At 43.0% G+C, this 19,432-nt stretch overlaps 1 long non-coding RNA gene across 3 annotated transcripts in view; it reads right to left on the bottom strand.

Moving 5' to 3' along the window:
• Positions 1 to 13,412: 13,412 nt before the first annotated feature.
• The window catches only part of LOC143834557 (uncharacterized), a 63,405-nt gene continuing 57,385 nt past the window's right edge, over positions 13,413 to 19,432 (bottom strand). For all 3 annotated transcript variants that reach the window (XR_013229822.1, XR_013229824.1, XR_013229823.1), the window contains exon 5: positions 13,413 to 13,558. This is a non-coding gene — a long non-coding RNA (uncharacterized LOC143834557). The remainder of the gene's footprint in view (positions 13,559 to 19,432) is intronic.

Raw genomic sequence — 19,432 nt, 5'->3', positions numbered from 1 at the left:
TTGGGTAGATAGTAGCCACTGAAATTTAGAGCAGTTCCTAAAGCCAGTCTAAATAAAATATTTGGTTATGTCTCTCCTCAGAATGTGTTTAACACCACCAGGCCTCATCTGAAAAGGAATTCTGCTAGACAGGGTGCTCTACTGAAAATTGCAGAGAGCTGGCAATTCCTGGATGCTGTAATCATAATTTTTAAGGTCCTTTGAATTCGACCCACCAGCACACTTGCAGCCATTACACAACATGAATCATAAAAGTCATAATTTCATTTGTGGCTAAACCCATGGGTTGCATGCTCTAAAAAATTTGGCAGATGCTGAATGTATATTCAAATTCACCCATGAAGGGAAGTGTATAATTTTACATTAGAATCCTAAAATATTTAAACCCCAGACTGAAGCTTACTTGGGGTTCCTGATCAAGCTATATATTTCTCATTTGCTGTTCTTTCCTTCCATATAATGCTGGCAGCAGCCCATAGAGTTTCTAGTTTAATTATATCAGTGCCATCTATAGATAAAATTAAATTAGATTTACTGGATTCATATCCTACCTGACCAAATAGGAAAAATGCACTAATAAAACAGCTGCACGATAAAAGGAAGATATAAAGGGGACAGTGCTGATCCATAATAAAATCACAAAATTGCATCACGAAATAGCTTAAGCGGCAAACCCCAAAAAGTGATTATTTTTCAAAGTCACTGAAATTAGTGGATATTTAAATTCTGCAATATTTTGCAACTGTTTTTAGTTATTTTTTAAAGTCTATCCCTCTACATGTCTTATTCAAACTATCTAAGCAGTTCAAGACACAAGCTTATAAATAAAATGTAGAAATCTTTTTTAGAAAAGTTAAACCAAGTGCATTTCATCTCAAAGACAACAGCACAAAAATATAAATAGCCAGTGAAATATACTGGGACCCATCAATCACCATTGCCAATTTTCATTGAGGTGAGGATTTCTAAATACAGATGCCTACTCTGAAAAAACCCAATTTCTCAAGCCAGCCAAGTAAACCTGAATAAGGGCCAAAACTTGGAGAAAGGTCTCCCGCTCTACCCTCAGTGTATGTAGACTTTCTATGGGAGCAGGGAACTCAATGGTATCCTGCACCAACGGCATTTATGGCTTTAATTCTAGTTCTTTGAATTATGTCCAGAAATGAATAAATAGTCAACACAGTTCTTTCACCACTGTTGACACTTGATTGCTGTGACTTGCCTGCACTGGAGTGGTGATGGGCTCACTGGCATCAGTGTTGATGGTGAATTTGGGGAGTATGGCAGCCTGGTGGAAGTGGCTGAAACAGTGGGGGAGCAGGAGCCATGCTATTCATGGAGGGGACACCTTCCTTCTCTTAGCTGGCAGTGACTGGTGGGAAAATAAAGTTAACAGGGGGAAGGAATCCCCTATGAGTATCACGGGTCTCCATTTGTCAATTATATTAGTATTAGTGAATTAATAAAACCATGCCCATACCAAATGATCTAGAAAGATACCTGCTATTTTCTTCCTGCTAAATCTCATATTTTCACCCATGCTACGAAATTCCTAATAATAAATGTTTTCCAAGCTGACAGAAGCCTATTGTGTTCAACAGAAGAAGAATTGACTCTGTTACATTTGCTCTCAGTGAATACCACAGGGTTTTTGATAGAGGATTTAAAAAAAAACCCTGCTTAATTCAACATTTATGAGGATATCGAAGATAGATGAAAGGTGCAGGAATAGACATCTTGCCAATCAATCTTTCTGTCAAGAAGGAGACCCTTAAAAAGTGAAGAAGTTCAACTTGTGTTATGGTTTACTAGATAGAGTTGTTGAGTTGCCTTGTATAATTAATCAAAACACTCTTGCTGGGGCAGAGTTTGTCTGATATTGTTTAGGCTTTGTTACTTTAGAATATGATGGTATAGCTTTTTTGCTGAGGCAAGAAAATGCAATATTATGTGTCAGAAAGGAAACATAAGACACATGCCTAATGAGCAAAAATTCTTGATCGTTGATGGGAGGATGAAGGACACTCATCCATGAAAGAGAATCATTTGTGTTCAGAAACAGGTATTTTGACATTTTTGAAGTGTACTTATATTTCAGTATGTTTGATAACACAGACAAAAGGCTTACTGACCTTCTACCTCTGGAATATTCAGTTTGCATTACTGAATCAAAACGTGAGAGGGAAGAAAAGTCCTAAATGCACTGAAGTCAATGGTTTAAGAATGGATGAACTCTTCTTGGATACTCACCCCCTAGAGCAGTGGTCCACAACCTTTTTAAGGCTGTGGACCGGTGTGGGGGGGAGGGCAATCCAGTGGCCGTGCATGCGCGTTTGCAAACGGTCGCAAACACACATGCGTGAACTGCTGTGCATGTGCATTTGCAACCATGCATGGCACAAATGCGCATGCGTGGCACTCCTGCGCATGCGCACATGTGCTGGGTGGCCGCTCTTCCCTCTCCCCCCTCCCGCAAAAAGAAGCTTGCTTTGGCGGCCGATTTGCTTGCGGCCTGGGAAGTTTCTGACTGCGGGGGGGGGGGCGGGGAGAGGGAGCCGCGGCCTGGTGGTTGGGGACCACTGCCCTAGAGAACACTGTTAGACAATATTGTTCATACACTACACATGTGGCGGTACTGATCTTTCCCTGTGTGTCCCTTGTCTTAAGCTTGTACAAGTTGTATGTTTATTTAATATGTATATTATATTATATCATATCATATTATAAATAATGAATGAATATTTTGATTAGATTTAGTTAGTATGTAGAGGAAAAAATGGCTGCACATTTGTCCTGAGGGGGACTCATGAGAAACTTCAGTTGTTAAAGCCTTGACAGAATTTAAAGTTTCTCATGTATGATTCCTCTACTTCCATTCTTCATGTGATTAGGAATGGGCACAAACGTAACCATCAATTCTGATGATTCATTAACCAAAATTTGTGAAATGTCAACTGTCAAGAACTTCTTTGAACTTCTAAAGCAGCTTGTGGTGGCTTATGACAGTTCATAGATACAGCAGAAAACAAGGCTTTAAAGGGATTCAGAGTCTCTTGTAACTTCTGCTTTCTTTTCCCCACAACAGCAGCAAAACCAGTTCCCACCACTGAGCAGTTTTAAGCTGTCTTCTGCAGTCCCTTTAAATTTCAAAGTGAATGTATAAGACAGGAAAAAACAGAAGAGCAGCACGGAGCAGAGTGCTCCCCAATCACACAGCTGTTTTTCGGGCTTTCTGCAAGCCCCATTTAAAGGGAAAGCCATAAACCAACATAAACTGTAATCCAGCTTTTGATCTTCTGAGAAATTTAGTTATTTGTCATTACATTTATTCAGCTATTCACTTAAAGCTTAATTGCTTTTACAAATATGTAGATGGTAAGTACAATCTCACATTTCTTCTGTGGAATTCAAAGTAATATTTTAAACAGCTCCCCAGAATGAATGTTCAAGACTCAAATTGATTGGTTAAACTAAGTGCCATTCTGCATGGTGGCAGCTGTGCCAGGCCGCCAGCAATGCAGTACTGAAATGTGTCCCCCTGGGAAACAGAATGGCAGCAGATAGGTTACACCGCTTGGCGGGGGCATGGGGGGTTATTTTGCATGAAGGTGGGATTATGTGGAACACCACAATCTGCCCCACAGCACAGCCTGGCAGCTGCATCATGTGAAAGTGGAGATTAGCCCCACTTCCATGTGCGTGCCCTCTCGGCCTTTTCCGCCTGTGCAGAATTGGCCTAAGAGTTTCTTAATGACTGTTCTGGAGCAAGAACACTTTTTTCAGTGCAAATTTCTCTAGGAAAAGGAAACTTCTTGCCTATCAGCAGTCTGTCAAACCCACTCTGTCTCAGAATTTAGCACTGCAATATTGCTTTGTCTTGTTTCTCATGACCTAAACACAAAGATAGGTGCCAAGAGAAACCCATTGTCATCATTATTCCCTCTTTGCCATTCATCATCATGGGTCAAATGGTGCTCCCAAACACCAAGTTACAACTATAAGTTTGGGAAAACTTCCCTTATTCTTGGATTCTTATTTGGCTTAGTGCAGGGCAGGAATATAGTGAGCCAAGGAGGAAGAAAGTGGCAGTTTTGGGAGTCTAAAGGAAGAACAGACTTAAATACACATAATTTCTGTGGTGACCAAGAAGGTACAAAAAAAAAACACCCATCCTGTGCTATCCTTGGATTCTGATTGGATGCAGTAGATGTGATGGGTATAGAGACTGCAGGCCTCATTGTTGTTGCTGGCAGGAGATTTCAGAATGGCAGCTTCTGCAGGTCCTTCCCATTCCAGACACATTGGATGATGCACTTTCAATGCACTTTAGAAGATTTTCCTGTTTTGCACAGGAAAGTCCATATGCAAAAGGGTATTGAAAGTGCATTATCCAACATGTGCTGAACAGTAATTGTTTATACACTGTAGGTTTCATGCTGCACGCTGGAGTTTTAGACGTGGCAGGTTGCCCCACCTCTTCCTGCACCCACATCCACCCCCGATCTGTGCTCTTGGCTGGGGGGGGGGGCAGTGAAGTTCCCAGTGCATAAACAGTCAGTGTGACAGATTAGACAGCAAGTTTGTGCATGCAGTATTTACACTGGTCACTAAACCAAACACCACTGTAAATTTCCTGGAGCAAGGTGATTACTACACGTTGCATGGTGCAGGGAAGAGGCTGCTGTCCATTGCAGCATTGCACCATTGTTCATGTCTGAGTTAGTTTGTTAGGGAGATCTGGGTTAAAGGGCGGGAGGGAAGTGCTTTGGGCCTCTAAATGATTTCCCTCCAGCTTAGAAGTCATCATATTCTTTCATTTATGTATTAGAGATCCCACAGCAATTTGCTTACCATTAATAAAGGCTACTGCCTGCAATAAAATGTAATGGGAAGAATTTGTTTTTTGTCTGCAAGCATAATAACTTTCAAAACTTCACCTCCATCCAGTTGTGTACTTTGCTTATTTTTAAAAATAATTTGTGTAACTTACTTTTGCTGCTTATTGGACGCTATCTGTAATTCCGGAAAAGTGATTTATACAATTTTAAATTGTTAAAATAATTTAAAAGAAAAATATTGATGGATGTTGTGTTTGCTATGATTCTAAGCATGTTTGCTGGTCAGTTCAGTGGTGCTTACTACCAAGATAGTGTGGGTAGGATTATCTGTCTTAAAACTGCTGCTGGACTCAAAATTTGTTCTGCTGTTTCAAACCAACTTGGCTACCCACCTGAAATTACCTCAATAAAGTTACAGATGATGTTCCTACAAGCATGCAAATTTTAGATGATGCTAGTGGTAAAATGCACTTAGTATTTTGCTGAGCAGGAGATTAAAAAAATGGATTTTCCTTTTAGTCAAGAAACACAGAAATCACTTGGTACTCATTGTATTAACTGTTAAATGTGGAGATAAACTGAAAATGTTACAGGGAATATAAAGTCAATGGAGGCCAAACTGGACAGTTTTACTTTGTGCTGCATTCCTTTATGCACGGCTGGTCCATTTGTCGGATACATTTCTTTAGCCACAGAATAAAAGTAGAAAGGTGTTTACTGCTGCACTGGTCCATACTACATGGATTGTTGGCTTAGTTCTGAATTTTGCTTTTGGAAGAGCAAGGCTGTAAAGTTTTTTTCTACTTGCAAATTTGATTTCATTATTATGGTGGTTTAAATAAATTATGCAGGCATTGGGCTTCTCCCTCCACATCTACCCTATAGTGTAAGCAGTGTTCCCTGTAAACTATGCTAGCATGTGCCAAAGTCAAATGTAGGCTCGCTTACAACTCATAGCAATCCTGGCTCGTGAAGTCGAATTTTTGCTCACAACACTCTACGGCTTAGAGCAGGGGTAGTCAAACTGCGGCCCTCCAGATGTCCATGGACTACAATTCCCAGAAGCCTCTGCCAGCGAATGCTGGCAGGGGCTTCTGGGAATTGTAGTCCATGGACATCTGGAGGGCCGCAGTTTGACTACCCCTGGCTTAGAGGGAACATTGGCTGGAATTCTTGGATGGTTTTCATAGCTATTTATAAAATCATTAGCCAGTTCCCCAGAGGTCAGTAAGAGTGTGTACTTTGAACGGAACTGAAAATATTTTTAAAAGACATAATTTTTCACATTTTGACATTTCTGAGGGAAGGCAGGTTCTTTTATTTTTTTATAGTTTCTCACATAGTTTTTTGGGTTCCAGATGTTTGGCACCCGAAATAATGCCCTACATAACCCCACCAAAACTTAAAACAATTTTTGGAGTGCATGTTCCCCCCTGTCCCCTACCCTCATGCAGCAGGATTGGGAAGGAAGAGAAGAAGGGAGAGGAAGCTAGCCAAGCTAAAAGCTAAAAGTGGTGCATATAATGTTTTCATTTTAGAGGGCCATTGTTTTCTTGGGAAAGAACTGGCCTCTGAACTCTGAAGGCCATATCTACCCCCATAGAACTTAACATTAACTTTCAGTTACAATGGATATTTTATCCCCTTACAAAAGAAACAACATTAGGCAGAGGCCTAATTCCTCCTCGAAGTCAAAATCTATACATAGACTGCAAGGGCTCACATTAATAGCTCTTTAACATGTAAAGGGATGAGAGACACCAAATAATAGTTGATGGTTGTGCCTCTGGAGTCCAATACCTCGTGGCCCTTTGAATTATGCTGTGGACATCATGCCGCCCCATGCTCTCAACACCTCTAGCTGGGATGGGGAAGTAGGTGGGGAGTTCATCTGCAGTTGTAATTCATGATCATAAACAACAGAAAACCTCTGTATATACCACAAATGGGACAAACCCATGCTAGGTTTTCACACATTATAGAGTATACAGGTTCCCGTCTGGGGTCTCTACCCTGAATCAGACTTAACACAATCACAAATGAGTTGTGGTTTCTCCTCAGATGCCCGATGCCTCATTAGGATTGGGACCATGGCCCGCATTGAGAGGCTTTTGCTTAGGGAGCATAATATGAGGAAACCCACATCCCCCCTAGGATTCATATGGGTTTCCCTCAGCTCAGCAGCAAGTATACAGCTGTAAAGTGGCCTGGTGAGATCAGAAATGAAGCAGGTGTGGTACGTTTTAATCCTCCCTGCCCCCCCCCCCCCAGTATCCCATTGGGTAGCATGTCCATGAATATACTATTGCTTACTGTCCACATCCTCCTTAGAACTGTGTACAATTCCACCTCCCATCCAAGTCATATGGGGAAAGGGAAGAAGCAGGCAACTGAGAGAGACATCAGTGCTTTCCCAGTAGTGTCCATTATTACAGGTTTGACAGTGGGCTCTGCGTTAGCAGACCATAGTCAACTACCCCAATTGCAAATTGGATAAAGCCCACCCCAGCCAGCCAAAAATGATGGCTAGGAAATCTTGAAGGAAGTGTGCCATTTTGCTTCATTTTCTTTCTCCTTCCTAAAAGCAAAGAAGAGAGAAATGAAATATGTTCATTTCCATGGTAACATCAGTTGAATTTATTAGATATTGTAATATTCGTTACTCAGGTATGAAAGAACCCACAATTAATGATGCTCATAACGATGATGGCAGTAAACAGTCACCCTGTCATCTTAATTAATAATTTTCAAATACCTTCATGGGATGCTGAGAAAAATTTTCATGTTTAACCGTACAACCTCAGAATGAATTGGAGATTAACTCTAATTTCTAATGTGGAAGCATAGATCATAGTGACATTTGTATTGATTTGTGTCAGCTAATATGTTGTTGCAACCCAAGTGATGGTTTCTGGGCTCAAATAAAAATCCAAGCCAAAAGAAAATGATATCCTAACTGCTCTGATTGTTTCCTCTTTGATCTTCAACAGGAACAAATTGAAAATCCAAATTGTTAAAAGAGCTTGGCCTGATATTATACCAATGATACAGATAGTATTCAAATAAATCAGATTTAGATCTCCAAACATTTATCTGGAGCTTAATAATAGATACATTCATGTTCTGCTACAACCCATTTAGAAGTCCCCACTATTAAGGCACAAAGTCAAGGAATGTGCTTTTCTATTTCCCTCCACATATTTATGAATTTACATCATGTTCATATATAACACCAATGTAAATCCCTTTAGACTCCTGACATTATCATCTCACTTTAAAAAATTCAGGTGCATTTGTTGCATTTAAGCCCTTTATATTCATTGCTTACACTGTGAACACTCTAGGGATACTGATTTATCTATCATATTTGGGAAATGGCTGCAATCCACCCAATACCATGTCAGGGAGGATGGGCTATAAATTCAAGTAAATAAAGATTAGTAAAATATGCCACCGATTGTAAAAGGGCAGGTTAGATTCAGTTGCATAGAAAAATGAGTAGGTGAAGTAACAAGTGTGTGTGTGGGGGGGGGGCAAGTTCACATGGTAACTTCTGTTTTCAATCTGGCTATTTTGTGGCAGAGAGGATGAGCAGGAGAAATTTACTGAGATGGATGTTAGGAAACCATGGTACCATCCATGCTATCATCTTCATATGTAAACAGCACAATCTTTGCTAAACCTGTAATTAATGCTATCTGCTATATGGCTAAGTTGGGGAACGGTGAGGATCAGAGATATTCATGAACATATTGTCTGCAGGAGCTGGATATATCAGATCACTGGCCAAATCCACGTGCAGGTGTCCTGCAGGTCAACCCCAATTGCTAAATATGTCCTTCAAAATGCCTTCATGTACGAAGAAGAGTTGGTTTTTGTACCTTGTTTTTTACTTCCCAAAGGGGTCTCAAAGCAGCTTAGAATCACCTTCCCTTTCTCTTACCACAACCAACACCCTATGAGGTAGGTGAGGCTGAGAGAGCTGTGACAAAACTGATTGGTAAGAACAGATCTAAGAGGACTGTGACTAGCCCAAGGTCACCCGGCTGATTGCATGTGGGAGAACAGGGAATCAAATCCAGCTCTCCAGATTAGAGGCCACCACTCTTAACCACTACACCACACTGGCTCTCTGAATGGCAAAAGCCAGAGGCTATCTGAATATATACATGAATGGCAAAAGCCAGGGACTCTTTTACCACTACCACCACCACCACCACCACCACCACCACCACCACCACTACCATCATTTATATTAATATTATTACATTTATTTCCCGCCACTCTCGAGACTGGCTCATGGTGGGTTACAATTTCCCTTTCCAATAAAAACCCCATTAAAATAAGGACATAAAAACATAACAACAGTACGGAAACATGGTGGTATTTACACAATTACCCATTCCCCCCCCCAAAAAAAAACTTCTAATAACGGGGGTGAGAAGAGAGGGCCATCGATATCACCTGGCCTAGGTGCTGCCTGGCACTAGAGGGGCCCCGACCCGATTTTTCTCCCTGCCCTGGTCTCAGCCATAGACCTGGCGGAAGAGCTCCATTTTGCAGGCCCTGCAGAATGCTGGTAGCATGTTCCAATCTTAGTTGGCCCGGAGGTCAAGAAATGCAGTCGTGCCCTTTTCAATAGCAGGACACTAGTGATGAGGTTCTACAGATGGAAAAACTGGGTCCATTGTCTTCCTTCTGCTAAGTGAAGACTCCTGCATTAGAAAGAAGAGTCTGCCTCTGAATGAGATTGCTCTTTCCAGTGGAGGTTCATGGAAAGGAGCCATTTGACATAACAAATGTCAGATTGTGAATTAGTGTTTAGCTATATTATTAGCACAATTGAATAGTTTCAGGTGCAGACATGTAATTTTAAAAATATTTGTTTTGTATATGTATGTTCTATTTTATAAGTTAACTTGCATGTCAGGTGGGAGGAAAGAAAAACACAAATCAAATGGAGGAAAAAAAGAAAAACTTTTCTCCCTTTGCAAGTTCTGAAGCTAAATCAAATGTTAAGAAGAAGCAGTTTACTTCTCATAATCAAGGCTCACTGAAGTTAAAAGAAGCATTTCCATTGAAGTCCTGAGTTATGCGCTGGGGTATCCTCTATTGCAGGACTTGAAAGTCCTCATAAGATTCTTTCTTCCATCTAATGAACAGCTTTCTAGTTTGTGAGTCATATTCACATTTTTTATTCCTTTGATGAATTTTGGGATTACACTCGGCTCCTTCAGAAAGTTTTCTTTGTTTCTTTTCTTCTTACTCTCCTGATCAAGATACATCTCTTGATTAGGGTTTCAATCATAAAAATATTTATCACAAAGTAGGTGCGGTAAGGTTGGAGTACGTGAGTTGGAAACCCCCCCCCCCACACACATACACAAACACACAAATCCTATAATGAACTAGGCCTCTGCCTTCTATACCCCACTATGACCCATTCTACATGGTGGTGACTGCAGCAGGTTCTTTGCGATGGGGCAGTTTGTCCCACCCTTTTCTGTGTCCCCATGGGGACTGTTTTCACTGGCATACTCTGTCTGCCCCAGATTTCTGCTTCCAGACAAGGCTGTCAGGGCATTCCGTCGCCTGGGGGTGGGGGGTGGCGGGGGTTGTTTTTTTTTTTTTAGGAATGTTGTAGTAATACTACATTCCTAAACAGGAAAAAAAATGCCCCAGACAGCTCAGTGGTACTTTGCAGTGTCTCAGAGCCGCCTAGGGCATTTTGTGTCTTTCCTGGGAAACCATAATCATCCCAGGGCAGGGGGAAGGCCCGGCTCTTCCCTGCCAGAAGGGCCTGGGGCCAACATAGGCTCCACTGGTGCCCATGGCAGGGATCGGAACACTGGAAGAATCCATGTTTGCAATGGGGCAAATGAGGATCTGATTTGGCCAGGCCTGGGCTGGTGCTGGTGTCATCAGGAAACAGGGATTAACTCAGCTGCCAGGTGGGCACTGTCCAGGCCTTTCCCCCTCATGCAGAAGGGGGACCATCCAGAATGCTAGAAGTATACTTTGCCACACTTATGCAGGCTACATGCTATATTCACAGTCTGTGAAAGGGAATGAGCTGATTTCCCCTCCTTCACCATTTTATCCTCACATTTCAGAAAGCAAATGATGCTGTGGATTAATTTGGCCCAGCCCACATTAACTTTAAATATGGCATGGGACACTATTTGTGCGGCAGTAAAGGGAGTCAGCCAATCAGGAGAGTCGGCATGCTTCTATTTCTGCTGTTATACCCTCCCTCCTGCGTTTTGTTGCAGCTGGCCCCCGCCCCCAGTTTCCCAAGGGACAACATAGGATTATCTGATTACTAATGCAGGGCCTAGAAGGATTTTTTTTGGGGGGAGGGGGGGTTGTTCACCAAATGAGCTTGGTACAAAACCTTTTTTTAATTGCTCTGTGCTGCCCCCTATGGGTAGGACAGGCCTCGTCCTAAACTACGAGGCCGCAATGAGTCAGCATGAATAGGGCACATTGCTCAGGATAGGGAGGGTTAATCAGCAAACCTCCTGAGGCAGCTAGCACGATTGTGTGTGTGTGTTTGAAATAGGCCACTACAGGCCTTGTAGTGGAGTGTGCTGTGAAGAGGCACACTTGGTGCTGAGCAGCACCTTTGAACCTGGCAGGAGCCTTGCAGCGTGGCAGGGGAGAAGGAAGAAGCTGTGCACCTCTCAATACATTGTGATTGTGCAGGCTGAGATAGGCAAGTCTGGAAGAAGCACAGGCTGAGCCAAGGTGGACCTGCCCAAAAGGCATCTGCAGTAGTTGCCTAGTGCAGCCTACCCTCAAAATCATCAGCCTATTGGAATTAGAAGTCACATGAAATCATCCATTTCATTAAATAAATGAAAGCTAGTTGATTCTTTCATGTCATCATTTGATGTGTGGGGTAAAGACCCTGCAACTGCTTTATTTCCTTTTCCTTTTCCCACTCTTTCAATTTTTTGTTTCTGTAGTCCTGTTTTGTTTTCACACATTTTTAAGAAATGTGATAAGTTCCGAGCGAAGTCCCATCCTGACAGCATGGCACACAAAGTTAGCTGTGAAACTGGAAACGCTGCCCTCTTCACCTTCCTGTTTCTTTATCCATAAATCCATGTTCTTCTCTCCTTATCAGAGGGCAAAGCTGATCAAAACTGTCATAATTGTTGGCCTGCCATACAAGTGATTTCGACACAGCTGCTTAAACATTTGACTTTTGTTGATTGGATACATAATGCGCAGAATTATAATGAAACCGTGCCGGCAAAAAGTTCAGTGAATCATTTATGAAAAGTATACATAAATAAAGTGGCGCTCTGATCTGTTTTCTTATCCTGTCAGTAAGGGGAAGTGAGTTACACTTTTGTTTTTCATGGCAGAGGCTTTCATTTCTCAAAGCAACCCGAAAGAAATAAAATATTGAAATGAGTATAAATACAAAATAATGTTTGTAGTACTGCTTATCTTAGAAAGGCTGGAAAACATTAAACACGTGTGCTGTGTTGATCTTTAAGTGAACTTGCTGTGACAGTTGATCCATTATTAAACAGATGCTGAAGTTCAATTTATGAATTATTAAATTCTTGTTACATTAACTTGCCAGGTTGTTTTATTTTTTAAACTAAAATTTCATTGACTGTAACACTTTTTTTTCCTCCACTGTGTCTTTCAGTATTACTCTTTATAGCTTAAGAAGACTGAGAAGAGCTTTAAGGCTAATTGTAGGAAACAGTAGAAATAAGTAATGTGTCTTTTCAGTTCCTATAAGGAAACCTCCATGAGGTTTCTCCAGTCGACCTGTTTTAACCATATGCCTTGTACAAAGGCTCAAGCAGTACAGTAAAACTGAGAAGTCTGTCATCTTAGAACACACGAGTCCCCATTGCTGTTAGGGCCTAGACCTCCCCCCCCCTCCTATGGGCAGAAAGGGAGTTTCTTCACAATCCACTCTTGGGACAACATTGCCCGCATCTCATTAGCACAAAACAATCCTTGGCTAGAAATGAAACAAGTCACCCAAGAAGCTGACCCAAAAGCTGGGGGGTAAAATGGTAATGACTGGGGAAGGGAATGGCAAACCACCCTGTATTGAGTCTGCCAAGAAAACACTAGAGGGCATCACCCCAAGGGTCAGACATGACCTGGTGCTTGCACAGGGGATACCTTTACCTTTACCTTAGGATAACATTATTATTTCAATGAAGGATCTCTTCTACTGGCCTTAGTTCCGAGGGGCTTGCAAAATAGAGCACTTCTGCCAGGCATTTGGTTAAGGCCAATTGACTTGACAATAACTACTGGGCCCCAGAACCCCAGATATTCCCAGCAAGTACACCATGGGGTAAACTTGCATTGACTAATCTGTGGAGTTGCAGTTTATATGTTAACAGTTTAGTTATTACTTATTAAAGATGTTGTTGCTATTATCACTGTTATTATTAATTGATGCAGTTATTGAACCTATATTGTATCCATCTTATGACTTTCATGTTCTCTGTAAACCACCCTGAGCCACAAGGGGGCAGTATATAAATATAACAAATATGTTAATGAGGTTTATTGATGCCATAATGTCACCTTTTCTTTTCCTTCATTAGCATGTAGTACTTTTTCCACACCTGTGGTCATTCTTTCTCTTAATTAATTCATCTCCACTTCAGCCATCTTCCTTCCTTAATGAACAGATAGTCAAACACCTGGACATCTATTATCTTTAACCGCTCCTGCAGAGAAGATAAAATAATTGGTTAAGAGCCCTGAGGGCGGACCCTCTCCGTGATGAGGAAGGGTGCCGAAAGGCCCCTTCCCCCGGACTGACAATCCGGGAGGCGCTTCGCACCTCCTGATCCACCCCCATCCACTTTGCTCGCGCCCGCTTCACCGCCGCCATTCTGTCGCTCGCCCCACACGAGGCAGCTCGCCGGCTGCCTGCAACTCCAGCCGCCCCCAACACCCGTGGCCATCGCGCCTCACTTTCTGACCCCTTGCAGAAGCCACGCGCAGCCGGGAGCAGCCTGTGGCACCACCCGCCACAGCGAGATGCCGCCATGTCCCTGCTCCCGCCCGCCGCGCCATGAAAACAGTCTGGCTGTCACCCCCAGGCCCACGCGCCCAGGACTGGCTGCCGCCGATCCGTCCTGGGGCGCCGACAATGACCCCCCCCCCACCCACTGGCCGAAACTTGCCCGCCCGCATCAGAGGAGCTTCACTGAGCCCGCAGGCTGCCTCCTGCCCTCCGAGCCTGCAAGCTGCCTCCTGCCCACTGCAAGTTCCTCCCTGCCCTTCCAGAGACAGGTAGGCCGCGGCCCGGGGGGAGCACTGTCTTAAAATTACAGCGGGCTCGATTTCTAGTCTATTAATCTTTCCCTGACCCAAATATTGTACTCCATATCAAACCATCTCACCTTTTTACTTCTTGTGTGTTTGTGTTAAGTTTAGATTGTGTGCAAGTTTGTTTGGGCTTTAAATTTATTTTTCAATAAAGATCCTTTTATTTTATTTCAAATTTTGCCTCCATCCAGGTTTTTGAGCAGGGACAACTTGGTGCTTATATAGGTGGAGATATTACTTGTTAATTCTCTTACTCAGTAGTCTCCTAGAATTTGTTAACTTCCCTATTCAATATTCATGAGATGATTCTATTTTTGGTGACAATATAGCACTCTTCCCTTGTCCCCAAAGAAATGGGTACCAGTTTGGAGACTGGTTGAAACATTTCTAGTGCCTGTGCACTGCCATTTGATTCTCTGCAACTGCTGAGATACTTTTTGAGCTGTTAACTTCCCCTTTTAGGGGTGGGGGGAGGCGTGTTTCTCAAAGAAACTTCCACCAGTCTTAAAATGTCTGTTGTAGCCAAGAAAAAAAAATCAAGAAAAAAAAATTTCTCCCAAGAAAAAAGATTCAAAAGAAAAAATAAGACCTTGTCTACTCAATGTAAGTTCTTGACATAGAGTTTCTGGTGATTCCTAGAGCAACCCTTCACCACTGGTATAGCTGCAGGTACCACCGGGAACTAGGGTTATCCACGGCGGCATCCAAATCAGCCGTTCCAACTGACGCATCCAGCACCACACCGCAGGGGGGGAGGCGCAGGTGCCGGTGGGTCAGTTGGCACATGCAGGTGCGGAGCTCCATGTCTGTGTGTGAGCCGAGTTACATACCGGCGCCTGCGCCTCCCCCCCTGCGGTGCGGCGCTGGCTGCTTTGGCCTGGAATGACCAATTCCGACGCCACCGCACACAACCCTACTGAGAACTCTATAGTAAGAATTTCCTGTAAACAGGCTTTGTTTTTATTCCCATTGTCCCTTCCAACAGTAGTGGGCAATGGGACCTGAGGGCAGGGGAGTCCCTTTACCAGTCGCCTGACAGCCCAACCTGAGTTCTGGAATTGAATGTTCTCTTTTCAAGGGTTCTTCCCTGTTTATTATTCCACATTTCATTCTCAGTTATCAGGCCATAGGGCCTTTTTTTCTTTACTCCAGAACTGCTAATCACACAAGTTTTAACACTTTAAAAATGTATAGGCTTTGCACCGTTTCAAAGCAATCTGCAATCATAATATGATATCTCACTTTCCATCTCCCCCCAACTGAAAATGGTGCAATCAAAACTCATCTTCCTGTCACCAAAAATGGAAGAAAAATGCCTTTAAACTGATTTTCCCCCATAGCACTACATCCAGGAGTGAGAGCTTCAAGGGAGATTCATTTTACCATCTATATATTGAGGAGCCCACTAACATGGTTGACAGTTTTGCCAAAGAATTTAACACAAATCTATGATCATCATAGAATCCCCTTTTAAACACAGAAAGAAAACCTCCAAGCATCATGTTTTCATTATGTACCTGTACAAAGAATATCATGCATCCTACTGAACAAATAGAATATGAAATGTCTCCCAGTGTAAACTGACAGGAATTGACAAGGTCTGCCCTTATGGTTGCTTCATCGTCATGACAGTCCACATTTCTTGAGCCATAATAGGTTTGGGAACTCTTAACAACAGTGAGAAAATCTTGGCAAAGAACAATGATTCACAATAAAGACAAGGTCGTCCTTATGGCAATAGCAAAAAGAACACTATGCAAGACCTATATTTTTCAGACTCTAGAGACCCAATTTGACATTAAGAGCCTTGGCATTTGGGAGTCAAATTATCCATTTTCTAACTCCGTAGAAAAAGGTGGTACACAATCACCTCTGAAATGAATGAGAATTTTTATAAGTATGTGTCGTGATAGGAGTTTATTTTGTTTGCCTACAACAGAAGTCAAAGATTTTGTTTATCTTGGTTTGTTTGTTTTTTAAACTTAAAAAAATATATAGGAATATAAGTTTGGTGCTATAAATGTGGTGCTATTACTGCGGCTGATGTTGATTTTATATATATGCGTGTGTAAAGGTATCCCCTGTGGAAGCACCGAGTCATGTCTGACCCCTGGGGTGACGCCCTCCAGCGTTTTCATGGCAGATTCAATGCGGGGTGGTTTGCCAGTGCCTTCCCCAGTCATTACCGTTTTACCCTCCAGCAAGCTGGGTATTCATATTACCAACCTTGGAAGGATGGAAGGCTGAGTCAACCTTGAGCCGGCTGCTGGGATTGAACTCCCAACCTCATGGACAGACAGCTTTACACAGCATTTCTGCCGCTTACCACTGTGCGCCACAAGAGGCCCTCTCTATATATCTACATCTATATATCTATTTGTTGTTATGTGCGAAGTCGTGTCCGACCCAGCGCGACCCCATGGACAATGATCCTCCAGGCCTTCCTGTCCTCTACCATTCCCCGGAGTCCATTTAAGTTTGCACCTACTGCTTCAGTGACTCCATCCAGCCACCTCATTCTCTGTCGTCCCCTTCTTCTTTTGCCCTCGATCGCTCCCAGCATTAGGCTCTTCTCCAGGGAGTCCTTCCTTCTCATGAGGTGGCCAAAGTATTTGAGTTTCGTCTTCAGGATCTGGCCTTCTAAAGAGCAATCAGGGTTGATCTCCTCTAGGACTGACCGGTTTGTTCGCCTTGCAGTCCAAGGGACTCGCAAGAGTCTTCTCCAGCACCAGAGTTCAAAAGCCTCAATTCTTTGATGCTCGGCCTTCCTTATGGTCCAACTTTCGCAGCCATACATTGCAACTGGGAAGACCATAGCCTTGACTAAACGCACTTTTGTTGGCAGGGTGATGTCTCTGCTTTTTAGGATGCTGTCTAGATTTGCCATAGCTTTCCTCCCCAGGAGCAAGCGTCTTTTAATTTCTTTGCTGCAGTCCCCATCTGTAGTGATCTTGGAGCCCAGGAAAATAAAATCTGTCACTATCTCCATTTCTTCCCCATCTATTTGCCAGGAATTGAGAGGGCCGGATGCCATGATCTTTGTTTTCTTGATGTTGAGTTTCAAGCCAACCTTTGCACTCTCCTCCTTCACCCGCATCAACAGGCTCTTTAGTTCCTCTTCACTTTCTGCCATTAGAGTGGTATCATCTGCATATCTGAGGTTGTTGATATTTCTCCCTGCAATCTTGATCCCAATTTGTGACTCCTCTAATCCCGCATTTCTCATGATGTGCTCTGCATACAAGTTAAATAGGCAAGGCGACAGTATACAGCCTTGCCGAACTCCTTTCTCAATTTTGAACCAGTCAGTGATTCCATGTTCAGTTCTCACTGTTGCTTCTTGACCTGCATATAAATTTCTCAAGAGACAAATAAGATGCTCTGGTATTCCCATCTCTTTAAGAACTTGCCACAATTTGTTGTGCTCCACACAATCAAAGGCTTTAGCATAGTCAATGAAGCAGAAGTAGACGTTCTTCTGGTACTCCCTAGCTTTCTCCATGATCCAGCGTATGTTGGCAATTTGATCTCTAGTTCCTCTGCCTCTTCGAAATCCTGCCTGTACTTCTGGAAGTTCTCGGTCCACATATTGCTGGAGCCTAGCTTGTAGGATTTTGAGCATAACTTTGCTAGCATGAGAAATTAGTGCAATGGTGCGGTAGTTTGAACATTCTTTGGCATTGCCCTTCTTTGGGATTGGAATGTAAACTGACCTTTTCCAATCCTGTGGCCATTGTTGAGTTTTCCAAATTTGCTGGCATATTGAGTGTAGCACTTTTACTGCATCGTCCTTTAAGATTTTGAATAGTTCAACTGGAATGCTGTCACCACCACTAGCTTTATTGTTGCTCAGACTTCCTAAGGCCCATTTGACTTCACATTCCAGGATGTCTGGCTCCAGGTCAGTAACTACCCCAGTGTGGTCATCAGGGATGTTAAGCTCGCTCTTGTATAGTTGTTCTGTATAATTTTGCCACCTTTGTTTAATCTCTTCTATATCTATATCTATACCTATACTTATACCTATATCTATATATACATACTAGGGGCAATCCCGTTGTATCCAAGAATACAATGGGCGCTACAGCTTGGCAGTGGGAAGAGAAAGGCGAGGAGTTGTCCAATTTGTAAGGGCATGGGGCCGAATGTGTTGTGTGGGAGTTTGTGGTGGCATGGTGGCAAATGAGGGCATGCATGTGGAGATATGAGTGACAAGAACCCGTGGTTTGGAATGTTCGTTGAGTGTGGGAGAGGACCTTTGGGAATTGTGGCATAGTGGTTACAGATGAGCTTTCCAGAGCCATGTCTTCAGATATGTAAAGGGGAAATCAGACTGGAGACTCTTCTTAGGGGAAGGTTACACGGCAACCAATTCCTCCCAGCTCTGTGTCATTTCCCTTCTTGTGTGAATTAGGCCACAGACGCTGTTGATAAAATGTTATGTGGCCACAAGCTTCTTTCATGATTGCTCCTTAGAATAACGGATTTTTGTACCCTGTTGTTTACTACCCAAAGGAGTCTCAAAGCGGTTTACAAACACCTTTTCCCTTCGTCTCCCCACAATAGTCAACCTGTGAGGGATGTGGGGTTGTGAGAGGTCTGAGAGAACTGGGAATGGGCCTCAGTGACCCAGCAGGCCTCAGCTTTCTCAAAGCATTTTCCAATCGTCTTCCCTTCCTCTCCCCATAGCAGACTCCCCATGAAGGAGGTGGGGTAGAGAGCCTCACATGGAAACTGGCAACCCTAAGAGGAAGATTCTCTGTGCACAGCAGTCTTCACCCGAGTAAGGTTTTTTATACTGTTTTTTTATTTGCCAGGCCAATGTCTCTACAGCCATTTACTTGTTTACTATTTACAGTTTCAGGCTGTAAATATTTATTTAGATCTTCCTGCACTTTCCACACGCACAGGACTGATGCTGGTCTGCCTGTCTGTGCCCCAGAATACAAACAGTTGCTGGTAAGGGCTGGCTATAGCCCATAGCCCAGGAGGGACACACCTGCACCACTCCCTCCCAACTGCAGGCAAAAATGGCTTCTTTGAAGGCTGGACTCTGTGGCATTGTACGATTTTGAAGTCCCACCTCCAAACCTCCAGGAATATTTCCAACCCAGGGGTAGCCAACCTCCAGGTGGGGCCTGGAGGGCTACTTTGACAGGGTTGTGGTAGAGAAGAAACATTTAAGGGCTCCCACACAGGTTGTTGTTGAATTGTTGAATTGAAAGACTTGAGGCCTACTGCACAGGGTTGTTGTGCACATGAAACAG

The sequence above is a fragment of the Paroedura picta genome, chromosome 3 (genome assembly GCF_049243985.1).
Source record: "Paroedura picta isolate Pp20150507F chromosome 3, Ppicta_v3.0, whole genome shotgun sequence".
Lineage (NCBI taxonomy): Eukaryota > Metazoa > Chordata > Lepidosauria > Squamata > Gekkonidae > Paroedura > Paroedura picta.
The sequence above is the reverse complement of the archived record's forward strand: the minus strand, read 5'-3'. Positions and strand labels throughout refer to the sequence as shown.